Raw genomic sequence first — 21,497 nt, forward strand, 5'->3', positions numbered from 1 at the left:
TTGCAGGACTTCCAGAGTTCATCAAGATTCTTTAAATTCATCTTCAATGCCTCCTCCTTCATCTCACCTAGACATGCTCAATAATGTTTATACTTGGGTACTGGGCTGGCCAATCCTGGAGCACCTTGACCTTTATCTTGACCTATACAACTTGGATTGACGACAAGACTTTTGTCAAGTAGTATAGAATTAAAAATTGGAAATGGAAATTGGAAAATGGAATTCCTCTGGTGACATCAGCTTGATAGCCTGGGCAGAATATCTTAAACCACTGCTCTCTTATCTTTTGTTTTCTGCAAGTGAGAGATGGTGAGTAGGAATTGTTCAAACGGAGCCCTCAATTCAATATTTAATACAACCATTTTTTTTTCCAGCTGGAAATACATCACAATACTGAAGTCGAGTCAGTAGGAACATCCAGTTCATCCAGACTTCAAAAGCCTAGTATGCAGTGTTATTGACTCCGGTGGCCGCTAAGTGAACTGCAGCCTGAAACTTATTCACACTTTCTCATTGTCAATATGTCATTGAAAAAACTTTTTGAAAAGACTTTAGTTGATTCAGTGCCCATCTTGAAGTCAAAATGTAGTTCTATTTCCTTCGTTTATTACAAATAGAATAACATCCAGACACGTGATGCTTGGAGAGAGATGTTGAAATGGATAGTAAAAGTCCACATTTAGGAAAGCATCTGAGCACTGCATTTCACAGCATTCTTGACAAATATGGTAAATAAAAGGATAGTGTTATGATGTTTGCATTTTAAAGTATATTTTATGTGGCAAAGTGAGGTTAAAGCTTGAATTCATCCCTTTCTTTACCAGAATTAATATAATTAGGCCCTTTCTTTAAAAGTGTGTGTAAACATCACATAATAACTTATTCATTTAAATTAGCGGTGAGTAGGTAGTGAACAGCAGGGGAGTGCTATTTTAATTTCCAGAGCTCTTAATCTTCCTTCATGCTGTTTTGTAGGATTACAGGAGAAAGCTAGAAGTGCTTAAAAATATTAGGAAGTCATATTCAGATTTTTATTCTTGCACAACCACACCATCCGTAATGAAACCCATTGTGCATGCACAACCTCACATACTTGTTCTCCTTACTTGAGCTGCAAATGGAATTCATTATTTTTCTGATATCTTCATTATAAACTCAAGAGAATTCAAGTAGCAAGTTTTGCCTGCATTTACATAATTCTTTACCCTTGGCTCTGCTTTTCGGGCTCAAGCTTTGATTGATGAGTATCTCGAGTATTGTGCCTCCAGGGGAAACCTGTCACCATAGGGTTTCCAGAATTTCTCTGTCTGACTAACAATGTGTCGTGGCACCTGCAAGCAATCCAGCTTTGGCCTGGTGGCAAAAAAGAAAGCAAACTGCGGTGCTCACTCTCCTGCCGTCAGGTCACACACATCAGTCATTTCAGCTGCCAGCATCTTCACTTAAACATTTGCAGTCCCAGCGCACACGCATTCCCTTTTCTTCATAGTTAGAAACAAGCATGCATCTATCTGAATATTTATAGAAAACCCTACTGGAAAACATATCAAAACATGTCATGAATCCATACATTCCAAACTAGGTGGGGGGAAAAATAATAATTGTGGTGCAATTTAAATTCTATGTGATGCTGTTTAGGGCCAAGCATTCGGATCTGAAATTGAAATTCTGCAAAGTAAACATGTCCTCTGCCCTTCATGTATAAAACATGCTATTTCCGTACTTGTAATTGAAAGCATAAAGGTCATACAACCCAATAAGACCTGACACTTTTTCTGGTAAATGGTGTTGGTCGAGTAGCCAGGATATACGCTTAGTGACTCGGAGAACACACCGCATGTTAACCCAATAAATGGCACATGGATAATAGGAATATTCCAGGTTCAGGATGACAGCTCAGCTGACAGATTTTTTGGCATAAAGTTCACAGAAATTTTCCACCTTCAATCATACAATAGAATACTGTTTCAGTAGTAGGTAGCATACACTGTATGTCATATTTTTAAAAGTCTCTTTTGCTCATCACGGCTGTGTGTATTCTATTGAATTTATGAAAACCATTCATTAATTTTCTTTTTGGCTTAGTCCCTTTATTAATCAGGGCTCGTCACAGCAGAATCAACCGCCAACTTAGCCAGCATGTTTTACGCAGCGGATGCCTTCCAGCGGATGCCTTCAAGCCACAACCCAACACTGGGAAACACCCATTCTCACATTTTCACACATCCACTACGGCCAATTTTAGCTTATTCGATTCACCTATAGCGCATGTTTGTGGACTGTGGTGGAAACCGGAACATGCGGAGGAAACCCATGCGAACACTGGAAGAACATGCAAACTCATACAAAGAAATGCCAACTGACCCAGCCAGGGCTTAAATCAGCCACCTTCTTGCTGTGAGGTGATTGTGCTACCAGCTGCGCCACCATGACGCCCTTAATGGAAACCAATTTTTGCCAAAAGAAAAATATTAAGAAAGAGGGCGAGTGCATTTTTTAAACTATCAATTCTGTCCAATAATTCCTTCCCATAATTTTTTTGCTCTCACAATTTTGAGTATATATATATGAGCAATATCACACAAGTAGCAGTGCGATATGGCTTTATATCGGCACTGGTAGGAGGCATGCAATAGTGCCCCTACCAGTGCCAATATACAGCCATATGGCACTGCTACGAGTGTGATATTGCGTTTATACATCAGTTTGACGGCATAATTGTGTATATAAAAACAAAATCAAACATGGAGAGTCTCAAAAACCCTTTTGTATGAGGAACTACTTTCTTCCACATTGGATTCAAATCATAAGCTGACAGTTAAACAGTTGAGCGAGCATCTTTTAAACTTTAGATCTGTAGTGTCTGCTTTTTGCTGGCTGTATGTGGGCGGAGTAATACACAAAGGGTAAAGAGGCTGTAGAAGTTCTGATATTGCAGAATATCCCACAGCTATCAGCCAATCAGATTTGAGAACCAGACAGAACTGTTATTTATATATATATATATATATATATATATATATATATATATATATATATATATATATATATATATATATATATATATATATATATATATATAATTTAGCTTCTAAATAGCTGAATTCAAGATTAAAAGTCTCAATGTGCTTTCACATCTGTGGTTCAGTTCATTTGGTCTGGACCAAGGGCAACAAATGACATTGTAGCATTTTTCTGCCGTTTTGGGTCCTTTTCACACCACACTGATTGCTTTGGTCAGAACCAGTTGAAAAGAATCAAAATGCAGTCATGTGACAAAATCCACATCACTAATTGGCCAGATGTTATTGATCATATTTCCTAAACACAAACGAACCTCTGTACGCTTTTTTGGCCCGCTTTTGGTGTGCACTTGAGTGTGATTGCTACATTCACACCTGCCCAAACGAACCGCACCAAGAGGGAAAACGAACTCTAGTACAATTCAACTGAATTAAATAAGGCAGGTGTGAAAACACCCTTAGTTACAAGCTTACTGAAATATTGTGAAATTTATAATTCATTTAAAACAATTGCATTTTTAATTTTATATACAATATGTGGTGGTAGGTGGCTCGGTGGTTAGCAGCGTTGCCTCACAGCAAGAAGGTGACTGGTTCAAGTCCCGACTGGTTTGCATGTTCTCCCCAAGTTTGCATGGGTTTCATGCAGGTGCTCTGGTTTCCCCCACAGTTTAAAGAAATGCACTATAAGTAAATTGGGTAAACAAAATTGGCTGTAGTGATAAGTGCTTGTGTGAATGTGAGAGTGTATGGGTGTTTCCCAGTCAGGCTTCCACTGCATAAAACATATGCTGAAAGAGTTGGCGGTTCATTCCGCTGTGGTGATCTCTGATCAATAGGGGACTAAGCCGAAGAAAAATGAATGAGTTTAATATGCAATACATTCTTGTGATATTAAAGCTGAATTTTCAGTAATTCTTTATTTTCAAAATTCTTAAATTCTTCTTAAGTCCTTGGAGTAGCATAATTTTTTTAGAAATCATTTGAATATGCAAAATTAGAGCTCAAGAAACATGTGTAATTAATGATCCGTACAAGAAAACTGTTGTTTTGATATTTTGCTATGGAGTATGATAATCTGAAACATGGTCAAAATCTTGTGAGAATTGTGCAATGACTAATAAATGTGTGTTTCAGATGGTAGAGGGCATTTAAAATCTCCAAACTAAAGAACAGAATGTAGTGCTGTTGTTGAGGCGTGTATCTCTGTAAAACAGTGTCATCATTAGCATATACTTCATGTGAGACGGCAGGAAACAACAGCGGATTATCTCCACACCAGCAGATCCAACGGGCTGCACGCTAATGAGGCCGACCCAAGGGTATTACCAGCCTCCAAATGTTGGACAACATTTTCTTCTACTTTTGTTTGGTTCTGTGTAATTGGTGAAAGTCACAATAACAACATTAAAAACTCAGGTCAATAAATCAAGGAGGAATCTGACACTTTGAGACTGTCAGGTTAATTTAGCAAATTGTCAAAAAACACAAAATGTGTTGACACGCATTTCTAGTGCTGACCGCTCACACACACTCAAAAGAACAAAACATTCAAATGTATTTGGTTTTTTGAAATTGTCATGTTTTGCATTTGCCAATTTAGCTATTTGTTTGGATACAAAGAGGAAGTCAGTGTTAATGAATGCCATTAAAAAATGTTTGAGAAAAAATAATCAAAAAAAAAAAAAGAAAAAGTGCATCTTATCCAAAATACAGTGGGGAAAAAAATATTGAACATGTCATGTTTTTTTTTTCTGTGAAAAATATTCTAATAGACCTGTTGAAATGGAATTGAATCAGATTTTGGTAAAAACCCGAACAATAAAAACATAAAAGTAAAACAATTGAAAAAATCTGAAAAATTGTTATGAGCTATAACAATGAAATGACACAAAGAGAAAGTACTGAACTCAGCTCAAAGACACTTCTCATATGGAGAATGAAATCACGGATATGATTTTTTTCACACTTCAACAGAGTGTAAAAATCTTGCTGGGTCTGTGGGTCTCGTCTATTAAATCTGATCTTTCATTTGCATTTTCTATTGGATTCAAGTCAGGTGATTGGCTGGGCCATTCTACAGCTTGATTTTCTTTCTCTGAAAGCATTTGAGAGTTTCCTTGGCTGTTTTGGATTACTGTCTTGCAGAAATGTCTACTCTGGTTTCATCTTTATCTTCCTGGTAATGTTGATGTTAGATTAAAGCAGCGAATATTAATTTATACTGACGAAGGGCAGTAGGTTGCTAAATAACTATTGAGAGATTTCAGATGCTGTCAGAGCTTTCCCTGCTTTTATACACCTCCCTTTATTCATGTGTTTAATACTTTTTCCTGTGTTATTTAATTTTATTACACATAACTTAATTTGTAAACTAAATAATATTGTTTTCTTTGCATATATGTATTTCTTTTGATTGTTACCAACATTTGGGGGAAATTTAAAGTCATGTTTAGAAACATGTTTTCTGAGAAAATTGGTGACTTGTTCAACAATTATTTCTACTGTATGTCACTATAAAAAATGGTTTTAACATTGAAATATTGTTTAAATACAACAGATGAGAAAATCATACATGTTCACACACAAGGGAAAAAAACAGCTCAATTACGGTTGGATAAATGGACAGACAAATTCTGTAAATGTAAATTTTTTGGGGGCCGAAAATTTAAGAGCAAATATAATAAACAGACAAAAAAAGAGTACAAGAACTACTAATGCAAACTTAGTGCTGATACTTACGTTGCAGTTAAGTACAAAGTCAAATAAAAGTAAAAAGTCAAACCAAATGATGCTAATAAAAAGAACAAATAAAGTTATACTGCTATTTAATGGACTAAGAAAACGGTTTGTTCTCTGAGTGGGAAATCTTCACGGACAAGGGTTTATTTTTACATATTTAAATATCTTTTTCACACAATTTGTCTGCCAGTGGTTATAAAATAAACCCAACTGCAGCCATGGTAACAGAGCAGATCTGGATATTACTGAATGATGTCAGTCTTGTATGTTTTTGAGGTGCGAGTCAGCTTATGTGTAAGTCTTGCAATTCTGCGTCAGTTTGTGTAACAAGTAACTAACCCTGATTGAAACAATACTGACACATTCACACAAAAGTTTTCATGTCCTCACATCTGAGTTTCTGAAGATTATCCTGCGTGCTTGTGGTTTTTTTAGTTACTTCTTTGGTTTGGTGCGTTAATCTTATCATTGCTATTTTTCAAAAGAAGGTAATGATTCGCACTCAATTGCTTCGTAATGTTTTTATTTTTACTTTCTTACATTTTACGGGTGATAACAGAAAAACCTCACATCTGAGTTTGCCAGGATAAAAAGTCGTGCCTCTCAGGTCCATCTGCAGTGAGTTAAATCTTAGTCTTCCAAAAACTTTTTTGTTGGCTGATGGACTGGGCACCATTTAGTCAGTGTGACATATTAACAACTCTCTGTTTTTGAAGGTTTAGGAGTGAAAGACCTTTTCCACTCTTATCAATTACAGAAGCAGATTGCAATTCAACATGACTCATCACTTGAAAACAAAGCCAATTTGTGATCCAGTTGGATGAAATTCAACATTTTATCAAATATTATGTTATTCAATCATTCATTTTCTTTTAGGGCTTAGTCTCTTTAATAATCTGGGGTCACCACAGCAGGATGAACCGCCAACTTATCCAGCTTATGTTTTACGCAGCGGATGCCCTTCCAGCAACAACCCATAACTGGGAAACATCCATTCACTCCCATTCACACACATACACTACGAACAATTTCACCTACCCAATTCATCTGTACCAAGTCTTTGGACTTCTGTGGGAAACCGGAGCACCCGGAGAAAACCCATGCAAACACAGGGAGAGCATGCAAAGTCCTCACAGAAATGCCAACTGACCCAGCTAAGGCTCAAACCAGTGACCTTCTTGCTGTGAGGCGATCGTGCTACCCATTGCACCACCGTGACGCCCAATATTATGTTAAAATTATTAATATTATTACAGCTCTGAGAAAAAATATGAATAACATGTTTTCTGAAGTTGCATATAAAAAAATAAGAAAGAAGAAAGGAAAACCTCAATTAATCTAGCGCCTGGAAATTTTCTTAATTATCTGACAAGCCCTATTTAACTGGCAGCCTTACTTTTTACTGACTTTGCAAGATGGTAAACTGTTGAAAAGTGACTGAAACCCTCTAACAGCAGGTTTCCCAGATAAAGACTAAAGAGATCCTTTCAGCCACAGCAAGAGAAGTCATTCAAAATCTGTCATTTTTAGAATACTGCACCTTTACAATGTCGCAAACACATTTAAGTCCCCTAAAAGTCATCTATGAAACACAAAAGCACAAAACGACAAGATAACGCATCTCATTAAGCAATCAATTCAACACCGCTGGAGTTGCACACCAGTTTAGCTCTGAACAGGGAAAAGATCTATTTAAAAAACTGCACTTCAGATAATAAGGTTGTACTACAAAAAATTCATATACACTACAGGTCAAACGTTTCCACTTCATTACTCCAGTCTTCATTCACATGATGTTTCAGAAATCACTCTAAAATTAATTATTATGTTATGATTAGTATTGATATTATTAATGGTTATAGCAATAATGACTGTAGTAATAATTTAATTTGAATACAGCAAGTGAAAGGTACATTTGATTTGGTGCTTTATTTTTATTTGTCATAAAATGAATGTTATTCTTTGTATATTAACATAACATTAGTAACACAAGCTTATCTGTTGCCAAAGCTCTTTCGAGTTCAGCCATCACCTGAGTATTAACTGTTTTAAAGTCGATTAAATGCTTCATCAGCAATGGGTTTACTCACCTTTTCAAATAAAGTCAACTAATTGCTTTTTACAGTGTTTAAATGAGTGTAATTGTGGGTTTTCTTTTGGCACTGCTGACTTGTTCAATAAACAACTGCAAATAGATTCAGTCTTGGCTTTGACCTTACCTTCATTACAGTTATAATGTATATGAGCTGTTTCAATTTGCTTTAGAATCCTAATAAAGTGGCTGGTGATTGTGCAATATATCACAAATAATTCATAATTAAGTTAAAGCCTCATAGCTACGTTTATGTTTATCAACGACCATTATTAAATCCTTCATAAAAGATGTGACTCCTTTTTGAATGCTATAAAAATATCCATGACCTCAATATCAGCTTTTATGAGTGTGCAGTTTAGAGGTCTTGAAATCTCTCAGCATTTATAAGGGACATATTTCGCTGAACCAAATGCGACACGCATGCAAATACTATCAATTTTTTTTTTCAGACTTCTTAGATGCAGCTCAGTTGTGTAGGAGGACCACTGGTCCAGAGTTAACAAAAAAACCATTGTGCCTCGTCCACCACTCTGGATGATTCATCAGGTAAACACCAACATTTCACACTTCTATTAAGAAGCACCTTTTGTGGGCATTTGTGGAATAACAGGTTTTGATGTTCATTTGGAAGGTACATTTCCTTAAAGATTTGAATTTAGGGACTTTTTGTGCTTCCATACTCTGTCGAGGAAGATGTGATCTGATGGGATTTAGGAAGTGCAGCATCGAGTTGATACATTGAGACACTTTCTAAACTTCTAAAGCAGAGTGTGTTCTTTTGGAAGAGCAAGCTGTTGTGGGCACGACTGTGGCCTGAAGGCAGAAGGACTGCCATTGTCAGTTTAATGAGGTGAGTTGGTTTGCAAAGTACTGCAAAGGCTCCGTTAAAGGGTAACATTCCAGTGAAATTCTACTTCGCTGGGGACTGAAGCGTTTATTAGAGGTCTGATTATTATATTACAGTTCATATGAACTGACTGAAGATGCAATGAGCTGCTGTCAACAAGTAAAAAATGCATTTATTTGGTTTAATCAACTGCTAAAAATTGTGAAATATTGTTATAATTTAAAATAACTTTTATCATCTATTGTAATATATTTATATTTTCAGATGATGTAAATGGTATTAAAGGGTTCATTTAATGCAAAGTAAGTGTGTGGTCTGAATGTGGGAAATGGGTAAATGGTTGCCCAAGGTGACTTTGTCCAGTATCCCCAAGGTGACTGTATGTCCTAGACTCGTCAGTAGGTATTTCTGTAGCATACTTTTTCATTTCTTACAAGAAGTTATAATCAGGTCAGAACTTCACACTTCTGCAAGGACACATGTCTCTTCTTTTTTCTTCTCCTTTATTTTTTCATGAAAGCCTGTTTAAAACCCTTTGCCCATGACATAATAGTAAATTTGAAATGTAAATGTCTGTCTCAGACAAGTAGGTCACAAATTGTCATACAAATCTACCCAGAACCCAATAGAGAGATTCTTTGACCTTTCTCTTTTCCTGTCAGGTCTGATAAGTGTAACATTTTGAGGGAAAAAATAAAAACTTGGTGTGAAGTATGCCGGCAGGCTTCACATGTCTCTTTGATATCGTTTGACCTCCTCCATTGCAGTCTTTCATCATCATCTCCTCCCACTCTCGGCCTTGCTGTTGTGTTTGGCTTTGGCTCTGAACTTTATGAAGTTTTGATCAGTGGTGAGTGGAGACGTTGTGTAATTCAGGGTGTTGATGTGTGTAAAAGCTTACTGGTGTAGAATTAAGTACAACTAGAGACTTGAAGTAAACTTCTTGAGGAACTAAAAGCCTGCTGGGCAGAGCTATGACAAGCAGCAGATGTGCTTTGGGTTGCCCAAATTTACAACACGACTTACTTAAACTGTTGAGCCTACTGAAAACACTATATATATATATATATATATATATATATATATATATATATATATATATATATATATATATATATATATATATATATAAATTTATTAATTTTCCTTCAGTCTTTGCTTAGTCTGTTATTTGTCACGGATCGCCACAGCAGAGTGAGCGGCCAACTTATCCAGCATATGTTTTACGTTCATACACTCTCACATTCAGATAAACACTTATTCACTAAGGTCAGTTTAGTTAATCCAGTTCACCTATATCGCATGTCTTTGGACTGTGCAGGAAACTGCAGCACCCGGAGGACCCATGCGAACATGAGGAGAAATGCAGACTCCGCACAGAAAAAGCAATTGGCCTGGCTGAAATTCAAACCAGCGACCTTCTCGCTGTGAGACAACAGTTTTAACCACTAAGCCACCATGCGACCCCAGTATTTGAAGCCCCAGTCATTCATTTTCTTTTGGCTTAGTACTTTTATTAATCCGGGGTCACCACAGCAGATTTAACCAACTTATCCAGCACATGTTTTATGCAGCGGATGCCCTTCCAGCTGCAACCCATTACTGGCGAACATCCATACACACTCATTCATACACACATACACACACACATACACTACGATCAATTTAGCCTACCCACTTTACCTATTTAGCATATCTTTGGATTTGTGGGAGAAACCTAAACACTACTCCCTGCACCACTCCTTATATATATGAACAAAGATCTGAATGTCTGCTGTTATTAAACTTGTCAACAGTTTAATAGACATACAGAGATTACTGTAAGTTAGAAATAAGAACATGCGCATAAATCTCGATTGTGATCTTTTAGCAACTAATCACTCAGCTCTTGTCTGTACCAAAAATCAAAATAATGAACATTAAAGTTAAATTAAAAAAAAGGTCTAGATAAATTGTTGACAGAATTGTATAATATTTATTTATATATGACACCCACTTTTAATGTGATCTGTGAGGGATGTACTCATTAATGCTCGACAGTGCACTATGTGGTTATTGAAAATATTGGCTGGGCAAGTGCAGGTCTGAACTCCAGGAGAGGGGAAAAGCAATATTGTAAATCTATGGAAGGTAATGAATAAGTAGGGAAAATACAAATATCAGAATCAGCGGCAGCAATCCACTTGCGGTCTGCTAATATAATTGACACACAAACACAGAGACTACACTGTCAAACTGCTCAGCGCATATCTGCATTTGTGCATGGAGCCAGTCAAATTGATTTTTCACTTCTAATTGTCTTCACTGAAGGATTACGATTCTAGCAGGCAAAAAGCTCCAAGGACCAGTTCGATATCAGCGCAAGCAATGACCTTAATTTGTAGAGCGCTATGCAGTGCTATTGAGTTTCTAAGGTCTTCTGATGGAGGGTAAACTTTCATGTCATAGTAAGGGGTTTTTATCTGACATGGTGTCACAGTGCTATTTAAATCGAGCTTTACGGAAGATCCATCAACTGCATGATATAATATAATCAGTCTGTTTCTCTTCTCTATCACATACTGCGATGATTTTTACGCCCGGTAATGTAGACCATGAACTCTACATTGCTCCAGAGGACTGTCCCTGTAATTACTTCACCACGGGTCACTTTGGGATGAAAAGCATCTCGTAGATAGCAAACGATTGAACTGATAGAAGGCTCATGCTTGAGAAAACAGTGTTTACCACAGTGTTATCACATCCCTATAGTTTCTCCAATCAAATAAGAGCTCAGCCCTGCAAATTTATTTTTCAGCCTCTTTGACCTTTTCCATCTCTGTGTGAACCTCCTGAACGTAGAAGTGATTCATCACGTCTTTATGAACCCAGCCGTTAACAGAGGCCAGGCATCATGAGTGTGAATGTGTTTTGTTCAGGCAGGACGGCTGTTTGCTTTTGTGAATTAAATATTGAAGACCAGGTGAAGTGTGTGGCTTGAGTTTGAAACCTGGGCTTTGGTCCAAACGGCACAGACTCTGGGCAACGTGCGCTGCATTTGAATGATAGATTTCAGAGCTTTAAGATCGCGGATGAAATATAGCCAGAGTGACATGCTGAGATCTGTAAATATCAATAAACAGCCCTTGTTCATTTGAGCTGATCGATATATCAGAGAACAATCGATGTCAATGTGAATTTAGGCAGATTAAACTATTTAGTTTTGCTCATTGACTGCTTGCGATTGAATGAAAAAAATGTGCAATTATCTAAAGAAAAAGGCAAATGCAGCTGTGCTCAGGTGGATCAGTTTAGAGACTGAACTGCGTTGAGCATATAATAAAAGACATTTCTTTTATAGCCAGAATGAATCCGTCAGATACAGCATTTGAACTCTGCTTTGATCTGTTCATGGGAACGTCCTCAGTCACCTCAAATCTGGAAGCTTGCTGTGCAAAACTCAAAATGCTTGTCGACTCTCATCGGCTGCTCAATCAATATCTCTGCAAGTCCATCGAATCTGACTGTAGAAACAAAGAATGAACGGTCTGACTGATGCAGTGTTTTAAAATGTAGTCAGCATCTCTTCTGCGTTAAACCAGCTAAGCCGCAAAAGCGCCTAAGCCTCCGAGCGTTCATGTGATTTTCATCTGTTGTCTTCTTAAACCTTCACTAATCATGTAAACCTCCGACTGAATTACATTGCAGAACTCAGAATCCCAGGCTAGACTGGTAGCAATCCTAAAATAGCTCAAGCAGATAAGCCTTCATCGTTTCAATCATAAAATGAGTTGTGGTTGTTTGATGTTAGATGTGTGTTGAAGTTTAGGAGTAGAGCTGCAGAGGGGCTTAAAGAAAAAAATAAATACACTAACTCACTTTTATGTGCTTCCAAACCTATATTTTTCTGTGGCGCACACACATAGACTTGTATACCTGCAGATACTATGACCCCAAATAAGGTTTAACTGTCAATATTAGGTTATGTTTTGGTCTTTTCTAACTAATTATTATTAGATATAAAGTTATTTTTTATGGACTTTTATTAGATGTTAACATTTAATGCCATTTCCAACTTTTATTCATTTTGGCTGTTCATTAACAAAACAATAACCCTTTGTGTACCTTACAATGTAAAAAAAAAACTAAAACAGGTATTTATGTAAAGTCTATGCAAACTGAAACATTAAAATGGTGACATGGTGATATTTTGTGAATATGTATTCCGTGTTAAGTCTATAGTATACCTGTCAACCCTCCTGTTTTTCCCAGTATTTTACAATTCTATCCCACTATCATCCCATAAAGATATTTTCCCCTATATCTCTCATAATTTTAATCTTTCTATGAAGGGTGGCAATAAACATGAAAGAGCTGATCTTTACTATACACAACCCATACTGCCGAACCACCAGGGGGCGCCTCACTCTTTAATGTGAATCTGTTCTATGCTTTTATTTTATTTAGGCATGGAAACACTTTTGCTGCATCCAAAATCACATACTATATTGTACTATATCTACTACTTGCCGCGAGATTCTGAAGTGTGCATAGGATGGATGCTACGATATCCCATGATGCCCTTCGAGGAAATTCAAAAATGGGAGTGAATCGATGCAACTCATAAGAGTAGGTCACAAGATCATGACAAAATGGCAGATGTAGTATGTCTGAGTTCTATTCATACTGCTCACATTCATAATGTATAGAACGTACCTTTCTAACGGCCGAGTAGTACGTTTAAATTCAAGTGCAGTACCTAGTGAGTAGTAGGTGCTTTCGGATACAGCCTTTCAAATAAATAAAGAAACACCAGGATTCCCATCCTCTCCAATACAGGCACAGTTGCCCCTCCTATGCAATCCTCAAAACAGTCAGTTCATGTAGCGGTGCGTGACTGTCAGACGCACTCCACAGTGAAACGCCGTTTCCCAAACAGATTTTGTTCACGTGATTCAAATCATAGTGAAAGTGGACACTCTAGGTTTTGGGTGCGTATTTATACATGTTAATCTTTTTTATTTTAAACACAAAAAAATTTTGTATAAAATGAGCATAAAAATTCAGGAAAGCAATCGAAGGCTTTCATTATTGATCTGTACTTGGGGGGTTGAGTTATAAAGGCATGTGTGTGTGAGTATTTGACAACCAAAATTACAATGCTGGAAAATTCTGGAAAATGCAGAGATTCTTTACAAAGTGACATTGTTAGCTACTGGCGTAGCATGCATATACAGTCAATTTAGAAGATCTGTGTGAAAGTTTTTACAACTGTCTGAACATCTGTACAAGAAACTTTTCAAAAACACTGCTGTCTAAATGTACCCTTATACTTTTCACGTCTTCCTTTTTCTATTTAGTCTCTTATTTCCTTGTTGCCATTTCTGACCTGCAGTCTTGATTACCCATTATGTTTACCTGACCCTAGTTTTATCTTCATTATCTCTTTTGTGTTTAAGTTCTGTGTCAGGTTTGAAGTCCATTTTTGTCTTTACACTATGTTGTTAAATCTGTATTGCTCTCTCCTGCACCTTAGTTTATGTTCTTGTTATTAAACTGAACACAATTTTCAAGTCTTAATGAAATACAGTAATAAAATGGAACTGCTTAATGTTCTGAACTACTTTTTGTAGTTGCTTTGACACAATCTGCATTGAAAGGCACTAAATCACGCGGTTTCCGAAGATTTACATTGAAATGAAAAAATGGACATTTATATATCTTCAAAGATATACACAAACATTATATGAACTTTCGTGGTGGCATTATTTGACTGGAAGGTTGCATCATTATTAAAATTATATCCTAAACTGTTTATTAAAACAAATGTACACTTGTAATGATTAATTAGTTAGACCACATTTAAATCAGTGATTTAAAGTGATTACCACATACTATTTTGAGAATAACTAAAAATTCCATTTCAAAGGATCTAACTTTAACTTTAACAGTAGCACTTTATTTTTTTTTCTGTTCTGCATGCACACATACTACAGTATGTACTTTTCAAAATAATTACATTAAATGTGCTTTATGTATGTTTTTGACTCTTCTAAAGCATAAAAATACCATAATATGTTTGCAGAGATTTAAAAAACATGCTAAATAAACATTCTTGTTTATCTGAAAAACAATACTAAAGTCATATATTCTGCTTTGTAAATGTGTGTTACATGGTAGAATGGTCTTTGTTTTGTTCTTTTTACCCGCCCACTGCCACTTTAGCCAATTATATTTCAGCACCCTGGCTGGCCTAGGTGGAAAACCACATATTTCGTTCATTCATTCAGAAAGGCACTCAAAGCATGCGTTCGTGACTAAAATGCGACCTCCGGTGGACAGTACAACACACTTTGAAATGAGATGTACATTCAGAATTCCACATGTGGATATTAATTAGCAAGTAATATAAATATTATGAACATAAACATTAGGTGAGCAAGTTACATTGTAACCACGTGTCCTAACAACAAGCTACGTGATGAGATTTGCAGTGATGAGCAATTTGGCTTTTTGCACCAGACGAAAAACTACAGAAATTTAAACAATCATTTAGAAGCACAGAATATGCACTCGCGCGCAAAATGGTAAGGTTTTTAATCTAATTAATACATGTTAAACCTCTTTAACATAATTAAATTTACATGCTGAATCACAAGCCCCTTTCACACATACAGACCTTTCCGGAAAATTGCCGGCAATTTTCCGGAAAGGTTGTATGTGTGAACAGGTCCTTTTTGAAAATACCAGTAAATTCATTCTGGCTATTTTCCGGAAAGAGAAGTTGTAACATTACCGGCAATCTGCCGGAATGCTGCGCTGTGTGAATGCAGAAGGAAGATTCCCGTAATAAGCGCGTGCACGTCTAGAACGTGCTGACGTGAGACGTCTGCTTTAGCCAATCACAACAGTCAGACGCATTTACGTCCGCGCGGTTTGTGAGGATAAAAGCCTTTGAATATTTTTCCAGACACATTTAGCTGCTAGAAGTTAGTCAGATCACGTTTATATGTTCTTCGTAATGCCAACTGTGTAAATAATCATCGATGAGATGCTTATGATAAGCCGTTGTTTGTTTACCTTCAAGCTTTGCGTGCGCCTATGAGCGCCTGCACACGCACATATTATGAACATCTCGACATGCGAAAGTGATCCTGCGAAAGTTGTTCACAATATTGATCATCCACAAAGTTTGTAATTTAGTCAAATGTTTACAAATACAAGCGCAGCCGTTTAAAGCTCATTTGTGGTGAATGATGTCAGAATTTACCGGTATTTTGGAATGGATGTGTGAATGCTCTTTTCCGGAAAATTTCCGTTACGTCCTCGCCTGTGTGAACAGCGCTTTTTTCAATATACCGGTAAAGTCGTTCCGGAAATTTTCCAGAAATTTACCGGTATCACTGTGTGAAAGGGGCTAAAGATATGCGAGTCACAATTCTAAAGTTCAATTTCAAATGATTTATTTTATTTTCAAGATCTAAGGTAAACTATCTGCTGCTGCTTTCAGTAGTATAGCAATAAATGTAATATAAAATGGCATTCACACTCACATTGTTAGCATTCAACACTGAATAAAGCATGAGGTGTCCATGAGGTGAACATTGTCAGTTTTCTGTTGTTCAGCTTTAAGAAATAGAAGCCGATTTAATATATAAATTCGAGATCTTGGTCAGTACAAAAACTCCTTTTATTATGGGAAATAGAACACGACTTAAATCAGTCTTTATGCTTGACAGTCAGACTCAATGGCTCCTGTTAGTCCTCAATATGGCCATCTTTTTTGATCCAGGAATGCAGTACCTAGTTCAACCACTGGGTGTCAAATTGACATATTGCAGCTTTAATGATTAAGTTCCATCCCTAGTCTTAATTCTAACCACTGAATCTGATCTTAACTCATGTAGTTACTTATATATCCCATTACCCTAGGTATAGTACACTGTAAATATGCATTATATATACAATATTTACATAAAAATAAACTTAAAAAAAGTGCAACTCTTTTGAATTCGAGTCAGATGATGGCAGATAAAAATAGTGGATATGAGCATTAATTATTTTTGTGTTGCAAAATCAATAAAAAAACTGATATGATAAAAAAATACAGTTTCATGAGTTTCCTCACCTGACAGAACTCTACTTTCTTTAACAGTCAACCATATCAGATTAAGAATGAATTAAGCACATTAAAAGTTGATTTAAAAATTAAGTTTAGTTTTTTTAATTTCTTTACACCGCTCCTAACTCAAGAACCAAACTGATTAATTAAATTTTTTTTTTACAATTATTGAACGATTATTTAATTTATTTATTTTATGTTTTTACCCTCATACTGTAGCGTACTGACAAGTTTTGTACAATACATAAGCTCACATTTTACAAGTGAGAGATTTTTGAATGCAATGCTTGATTTTGAAATAATTGAAGTAATCACCAATATCTACTATCGATGATTATTTATTGAACATCAACCCTGAACAACTGAAAACACACATTGCCTAAAATGCGACTCTCTGCTCTACCCACCCTCGTCACCGTTACCAAACCGACCAATGGCAAAGCTTGCGCTAGGCATCATTGTGACATGTACTGTAGTTAATTTTTTAATAGAGGTACGTGGTTTGAAGACTACGCTGGACAATATGTGTGTGCTTGGCAGAAGTATAAAATCAGAATAATATAGTAAGTATAAATCATAATATAATAAATTAGCCTTAACAGAGTGGGGTCACGGTTATAGGTTCAAAATGTCGATTTTGATTACTTTTCAATTAATCGCTGATCGAGTAAATCAACTGAGTAAATCAAGTAAACTGAGGTGAAAAGATAATCTGTGTTGTCTGCAGGAAGGAAATTCAAAACAGATATCATAACAAGGTAACTGACTTATCAGATGAACTCATAGCATTTTTTCTTAGAAGCATGTTTCACAACCACGTTACAGTCTTCAAAGTATGTGTAAAAAACAACCACTGACTTCTCCAAGAGACAACATTTAAAAAAAAATAATGGAAAGCATTTCTTAGCCAAGGAGCTGTGAAACACAGAGACACCTCAGAAAACGAGATGAACATGTTGAGCTCCTCCATCACGTCAGGCTCTACCGAACACAGAGACTGCAGTGACATGATGGAACCTGGAAAGTGATGAATTTTTAATAGTTGAGAAGAACAGCGTTCAATCATTGCTGCCGAAAGCTTGGCCGGCACTGAACCTGAACCTGCTGAATCAGATAATAAGATCACTTGTCTTTTTCTTAAATGCACTGAGCTGGACTTGAGCACAGTTTAATTTAAGCCACTTCTGAAGGTCAAGATTGTTCTTCAAAGTTCAAATCCAGAACAGCATTGGTGGTGGAGATACTCTTTAGGAAAAATTCCAAATCTTCGTTTTTCTTGCTCTACAACAGTCTGACCTTCGGTTTAAAAAACCTTTTAGCTGTTACTTTAATGTGATGTCCTATTATTTCTATCCTGCAAGGGAGTGATGGACAGAACAATTTAAAGGGTAATAATCTTTTCTTTAAGACCAGACTTTTTCTATATATAACAGGCACACGTTCTGCAACATCAAAAAAAAATCTTCAAAGAAATCCATCTTGCGCAAAGCATTTTTAAGTTGCATCAGATGTGTTGAAAGAGGACTGGAACTGAAGAGGACCTTGCTAAAGCAGAGGTGTTTTATATTTCATTCTGAGCCTGAACAGTAAAGTGGAGCAACCCTTGATGCTTAGCACTATGCATGTGCCATTATGTGTGTAAGTGAACATGTACTTGTGAATACTTGTAAGTGCTGGCTTGTGAGTTAAAGAAAAAGAGGCGATTGTTTGTAATTCCTTAAAAAGTGAGATTGCTGAAAGCACAATGAAAGCCTGCGATAAACCTCACATATAACAGCTTCAGCACTTTACATATTACTCACAGACTGTGCTGATGCTGAAGGATTTCACCTAGATTTCAGACTCAAACAAGATTAAATCACAGATTAAATTAATGTATGACTAATTCATTTCTGCTCATTTGTAAATGAAATAAAATGTGCACCTAAGAAATTAATTATGTAGTCCCTCGGGTCTATTTTAAGTTTTAGTTAAATTCTCCTTTTAATGGCTGTATAATAAGTTCACTGTGTTTTTTTATTCATAATTTATTTTAACTTAAGAACCACATGTAATAATATTCACAATGTTTATGCAGCTTAAAATATAACTCAAACAATGTATTTAAAGAAAAGGGATTAGGTTCTACTTTTTACTACTGTAAGGTAAGTTTTCTTTTTAAACAAACAAAAAAACAACCTTTGACTTAATTTTTATTATTATTAAATTTATATTCCAAATTTTAACCAAATTTAAGTTATTGAGTTAATATTTGATTACTCTAGCATTTTTAGTGTGCATATATCACATATATAACATATAATATAACACATCACATTTACTTCATGGAAGCCATTCAGTTTCAAAAAGTATTAGCAAGAACAGATGCATTTCCTTAGTCCCTTATTCATCAGTGGTCGCCACAGCGGAATAAACCACCAACTATTCCAGCATATGTTTTACTCAGCGGATGCCTTTCCAGCTGCATACCAGTACTGGGAAAGATCCATACTGTACATACTCATTCGCACACAAACACTATGGACAATTTAGCTTATTCAATTTACCTATACAGCATGTCTTTGACCTGTATACTGGAGCACTTGGAGGAAACCCATGCGAAGACAGGAAGAACATACAATCTTCACTCAGAAATGCCAACTGACCAGCTGGGACTCGAACCAGCAACCATCTTGCTGTGAGGCGACAGTGCTAACCACTGAGCCACTGTGTCGCCCCACTATACAACATATTTAATATAATTTTTGTGCTTAATTTATTAAACCCAGTTTAAAATATTTTAAGAAGGTTAGGTTTGTCCATATTTTCCCAAAACTCTGGCTGAATCAAGCATTTTCTGTGTGCCTTTAATGAAGTAAGGATGTCTTATTATCCTATACATATATTACCAGCTGTAAATTTGGACCCTTAAGACCCAATTTTCAATCTCAAAACACATTTATTATTTTCCACATTTATAATTATAATAAAGCCATCAAATCTAACACCAATTGAGAGTACACTCTCACATCCAACTCATACATTTTTTAGTTATTATTAGGTTTTCTTTAATAAATGCTTATATGGCTACAATTTGAATGTGTCTATACTATATAATGACAGAATTTTCATTCATACATATATTTTCTTATCGGCTTAATCCCTTTATTAATCCAAGGTCACCACAGCGGAATGAACCGCCAACTTATCCAGCAAGTTTTTACGCAGCGGATGCCTTTCCAGCCGCAACCCATCCCTGGGAAACATCCACACACACACATTCACACACACACTCATACACTACGGACAATTTAGCCTACCCAGTTCACCTGTACCACATGTCTTTGGACTGTGGGGGAAACCGGAGCACCCGGAAGAAACCTACGCGAACACAGGGAGAACACGCAAACTCCACACAGAAACGCCAACTGAGCCAAGGCTCGAACCAGCAACCCAGCGACCTTCTTGCTGTGAGGCGACAGCACTACCTACTGCGCCACTGCTTCGCCCGACAGAATTTTCATTCAATTATTTTCTTTTTGACTTAGTCCCTTTTAACAGGGTAACCACAGCATAATGAACCGCCAACTTATCCGGCATATGTTTTATGCAGCGCATGCCCTTCCAGCTGCAAACCATCACTGGGAAACCTCCATACACACACATACACTACGGTCAATTTGGCCTTTTGGGGGAAACCAAAGCACCCGGAGGAAATCCACGGGAACACAGGGAGAACATGTAAACTTCACACAAAAATGCCAATTGAGCCAGCCGGTGGAAAAATCTGCGACTTTCTTGCTGTGAGGCGATCGCTCTACCCACTGCGCCACCGTGACGCCTCATGACTAAATTTTTAATAACTAATACAGTACTTGTTTCTGTAGAGATCTTTAAGAAGCCCACAGATGTAGTCAATTTGACATTTTCGGATGATTTTCTTTTTTAGGAATATAAATTGAGTCAAGCATGTTCAAACTTGGAATGTACTTCAAATGCCTCATGTAGAAAGATGGAGGAACTTCAGCAGAACACATCAACTATCACATCAACTCTCTCAGAGCTGTCAGGCAGACTTTTAAAAAACGTTTTTATGCCATATTTGTCTCATGGGTAGAAACTGACTGTAATGACTGGACGAAAATAGAACAGAGAGGCAGTAAATGCTAATGATCTGGAGGTAGTTATAGATATTATGTAATCATCCATTACAGAGTAATGAACTCATACACTGGGGGAAAACAATTAGAAAATACAGCTGACAGACAGACAGACAGACAGAGAGAGAGAGAGAGAGAGAGAGAGAGAGAGAGAGAGAGAGAGAGAGAACAAATCACATACTCAAATATCAGTGAGTCCTATGGAAAAGAGATGTGAAAAGTCAGAAGTAGAGTCATTTAAAGTTCACATTTATAAGATTACATGCTTATGGCAAATGAGAAATGGTAACGCTTTGAGGCTAAATGTGTCCAAAAGACAGACAGAGATTCATTTGTTGAATTTTGTGAGGTAATATTATCCCTCATCTGTACACTCTTCCTCTAAAACAATCCCAGATTAAGATTATCTCAATAGGATTATGCGAACAATCTCTCTCTCTCTCTCTCTCTCTGTCACACACACACATACACATACACACATTTTCTGTTTATTTTGTTTTGAATTTGTTAAGTAGGACTCTAGCATTATCTCAGCTAAGACACAAAGCTT

The 21,497-nt window shown here is 36.6% G+C and overlaps 1 protein-coding gene and 1 long non-coding RNA gene across 4 annotated transcripts in view; one reads left to right on the forward strand and one right to left on the reverse strand.

Annotated features, from left to right (window-relative positions):
* The window catches only part of LOC141378581 (uncharacterized), a 101,233-nt gene that overhangs the window by 59,001 nt on the left and 20,735 nt on the right, over positions 1–21,497 (forward strand). The window contains exons 4-5 of one of the 3 annotated variants that reach the window (XR_012393433.1): positions 8,310–8,406; positions 8,492–9,006. The exons of 1 other annotated variant lie outside the window; for it this stretch is intronic. This is a non-coding gene — a long non-coding RNA (uncharacterized lncRNA). Of the gene's footprint in view, positions 1–374; positions 1,175–8,309; positions 8,407–8,491; positions 9,007–21,497 lie in introns of those variants that run through there. One more of the 3 variants, XR_012393435.1, reaches the window with a different exon arrangement.
* The window catches only part of htr1d (5-hydroxytryptamine (serotonin) receptor 1D, G protein-coupled), a 31,253-nt gene that overhangs the window by 2,824 nt on the left and 6,932 nt on the right, over positions 1–21,497 (reverse strand). The window lies entirely within an intron of this gene.

Source organism: Danio rerio, chromosome 17, assembly GCF_049306965.1.
Source record: "Danio rerio strain Tuebingen ecotype United States chromosome 17, GRCz12tu, whole genome shotgun sequence".
Classification (NCBI taxonomy): domain Eukaryota; kingdom Metazoa; phylum Chordata; class Actinopteri; order Cypriniformes; family Danionidae; genus Danio; species Danio rerio.